Below are 4119 nucleotides of genomic sequence, written 5' to 3' on the forward strand. Positions count from 1 at the left end.
CCAGGATATGAGACCTCAAGGCAGGACTCTTATGCCTCCATCCCCTTCCTCCCTTCAAAGTAACTTCCCAGTTTCATCTGCCCAGGCTTCAGGCCCCTCCCCACCTGGCCATCTATTTCCACTTCAGTGGATTTCCACCAGTTGGTCAGTTCCGGACCCAGAGCTGTGGGCAGAGCTTGTGGTTGACCCGAGCACAGAACAGCAATTTAGAACCAGGGGTCCTTAGAGATCATTCAGGAAGGTCAGCCCCCACCTTCCAGATGAGACTGAAGCCATAGACGTTTAGTAATTCACCCAACTGTTCTGATTCCCAGTAGAACAGCAGAGTCACCTTTGTCAACAACAGTAAACAGTATCATCATTGTTATTATTGTTTCCCCTGGCAGCCATATCACAGGATGAACTCATGTTGAAACTTTGGCCTCAGAATTTTGATATTTTCTTCAATGATGTCAGCATTCATCTTGGAATTTTTTCCTAGTAAACAAGTCAGTAAAAAATAAATAAATAGGAAGATATATAGATAAAGGAAGTCCTTAGAAACAGGAACTAGATCAATGGTTGCAGAGAGGCTATAGGGGAGGAGAGGATGGGGAGCGACTGTTAATGGGTACGAGGTTTGTTGGGGGAGGGGGTGATTAAAATGATCTGAAATTTGATAGTGGCGATGGTTGCACAACTCAGTGAACACACTGCAAGTCACTAAATTGTTCACTTCTAAAGGGTAACTCTCACGGTATTTGAATTATAGCTCAATAAAGTTATTGTTTTTGAAAAACTAAAGGAATAGCGGACTCTCTCCAACTTTTTTCGGCTCAGTAGCCTTTCCCTAGTGCCCTTAGTCAACAGATCCTCAAAAGGATCCCAGGGATTTAGAGGGTTGACATCACCCGTCAGAACAAACCTTAGAAATTCTTTACTGGATGTTTTCTAAACTTCTTCTTCCAAGTCAGCATTCCAAGAAATGGACTCCATCCGTTTGTTTTGGTCTGAGATGTGAAACTCCCAGGCTACAAGTTCTGAAGACTCTCTGTGTCAAATACCTTAAGTAATAATCTCGCTTAGTCTTCCCAGAAATCTTGAAGGCAGTCATTCTCCAACTTGAGTGTGCATCACAAATACCTGGAGGGCTTGTTCAAACCCAGATTGCTGGACTCCACCCTGAGAGCTTCTGATTCATAGGTCTGGGGTGGGACTGCCGTTTCCAGGCCATACTGCTGCTGCTGGTGTGGGAACCACACTCCACACTTACTCTCTTTTACAAATGCAAAACCGGAAGCTCAAAAAGAGTCAATAAATTGCCTGGGATCGCCTGATGTGGCAGATGCTATTGTGAGCTGACCCAATAGCATTTCTCAAAGCTCTCTTCTCTTGCCGCTTTCAAGAAGAGAGGTTGGAAATGTTCATAATCCGTTTCCAGCATTCCTCGAAGCTAGGGAGGGCTAGGCAACATGATTCCAACCAGAGTCCCCTTCTTCCTGCTACGAATGCTGACAAGATGCTGGGAGATGTGTTCTCTTCCCCATGAGAGCCACATGCTGGAGATGTTGAGCAGAGGAACAAAATGACCCTGGGTCATCTTTGATGACTGGCAGCTGGCCGGAATCAACATTACCACAGGTCTTTTTATTATGTAGGAAACATAAACCCCTATTGACTTACCTTGTTGTTGTTGTTGTTGTTAATCCTCACCCAAGGAAATTTTTCATTGATTTTTAGAGAGAGAGGAAGGAAGAGAGGGGGAAAGAGAGGGAGAGAGAAATATCGATGTAAGACACATCGATTGGTTGCCTCCCGAATGTGCCCCGACCAGGGCCAGGGATCAAACCTGCAACCGAGGTATGTACCCTTGACCAGAATCAAACCTGAGACCCTTCAGTCCATGAGCCGACACACTGTCCACTGAGCCAAACCGGCTAGGGCTAAACCCCTATTGATTTAAGCCACTGTTTGTCAATCTTTCTGTTTTTTTTTTGTTTTTTTAAAGCTGATATCATCCCTAATGACACCCAGAAATTATCAATATTGGGGCCAGGATTTATTCCTAAGTCTATCTAACCCCTGACTTATTGTTTCCTCTCCCCATGCCGCCACTGCAAATGGAATTTTTGCCTGTGAAGGACTCAACACTCCCTAAGAAATCTCTGAACTCCCTTCTAACCATGGTCCTCAAAGCAAAGTGGTTTTAGTAATTCACCTTGATCCCAAGCGGAGGAATTGGATGTGGTTTGAATCTAACCAATGATCCATGACTGACCCAAACCAATACATGTGCTTAGATTCTTACCACTCAAGGTGTGGCTCATGCAGCAGCAGCAGCACCTTGAAGCTGGTTGAAAGTAGAATCTCCATCCCCATCCCAGTCCTACTGAATCAGAATCATGCTCTCAGGACCCACAGAAGCCTCGTGCTCCCTGAGGTTTGACAAGTAGAGCTCTAGTTCAATGGTTGCCAAGACCGACTGAGCATTGGAATCACCTGGAAGTCTACAACTAAACAAACTAACCAAAGCATGGTGTCCTGGGCCTCCCCCCAGCCTACTGAATCAAAACTCCGCTTGAGAAGGGACCCAAAATCACATCCCCAGTTCTTTCCAGTGTTTTGCTCAGAGACCACTCTGAGAAACTTATTAAAGCCACGGCCCTTCTCCCAGAGAACTTCACCTATACATATACACACAGTTTTACACCCAATTTCAGGGATTCAGAGACGTCCACCCAGAGTCCTCCTCGGCCGTGTGAACTCCAGATCAGGAGCCCTGTCTCCACCTGTTTGGGCAGTTACAGAGATGCACTGGGAGCCTAATGCGAACAGGCAGCCCAGCTCCTGTCAGCGGGGCCAGCCCTGGTGAGTGCTCACCTGAGGTGGCTTATGTAACCAGCCAGAGCCCAGAGTCACAATTCAAGTATCAGTTTCTGCAGCAAGCACAGCTGTGTGCTCCCCGGCTTTCCCATCACCCCGGATTACAGAGCTTTTCACTTCATTTTCACCAAATTAAGCTAATTCACATGGAGGATGACTTCCTGCTCAACCACTGCCCACAAGGATGCCACAGAGGCAGGTGCCTCATTCAATTAGGAGGAGATTTTGAGAAGTACACGCAGAGCACACTCTTCAAAACAAAGTATTCAACATGCAGGGGCAGAGTATCCCTGCCTCCCCCAACCAACGGGGCAGATTAATCTCCCACCTACATGTTTCTCTGGCCACATTTATTGCAGCATATTTTTAAATATATATGTTTTAAAATTTATTTCAGAAAGGAAGGGAGAGGGAGAAAAAGAAACATCAATAATGAGAGCGAATCATTGATGGGCTGCCTCTTGCACACCCCACACTGGGGATCGAGCCTGAAACCTGGGCATGTGCTCTGACTGGGAATTGAACCGTGACCTCCTGGTTCATAGGTCGACACTCAACCACTGAGCCACACCGGCCAGGCTTATTACAGCATTTTGTCATGGAATTGATTTTTTGTTTTATCACACCGCAGGCTCCTGAAGGTTTTCATTACTGTAGTACTATACTTAGACCTAGCACAGGACCTGGTAAAAGTCGGCACTGAAAAGATGAAGATGGAAGGAAGGAAGGAAGGAAGGAAGGGAAGAAAGGTGAGGGATTCTGTTCTTTAAACATACTAAAATGGAAAGAAGAAAAAACAAGCAGTTAGAGTCCAAAAAATTCAAGTGAAAGTTCTACCATGCACTAGATTAGTGGTTCTCAACCCTCTGGTCCTTTAAATACAGTTCCTCATGTTGTGACCCAATCATAAAATTATTTTCGTTGCTGCTTCATAACTGTAATGTTGCTACTGTTATGAATCATAATGTAAATATCTGATATGCAGGATGGTCTTAGGCGACCCCTGTGAAAGGGTCGTTCGACCGCCAAAGGGTTCTCGACCCAAAGGTTGAGAACCGCTGCACTAGATGATCACCATGAGAGCTTCATCAAGGCACTTGACCTTGAGTCTTGGTTTCCCCTCTACAAGAGAGGTCCCTACAAGCACACACCTGAATTCCTGGTAATTGTGACAGTTGACCTGGAGAATACATGTGAACACATTTTCAGAGAACACGGCCCTCAGACAGGGACAGTGGAAAAATGGGTCCCAAAATC

Source organism: Myotis yumanensis, unplaced genomic scaffold, assembly GCF_028538775.1.
Source record: "Myotis yumanensis isolate MYYU_CA2020_CCGP unplaced genomic scaffold, mMyoYum1.0.hap1 SCAF_12, whole genome shotgun sequence".
Lineage (NCBI taxonomy): Eukaryota > Metazoa > Chordata > Mammalia > Chiroptera > Vespertilionidae > Myotis > Myotis yumanensis.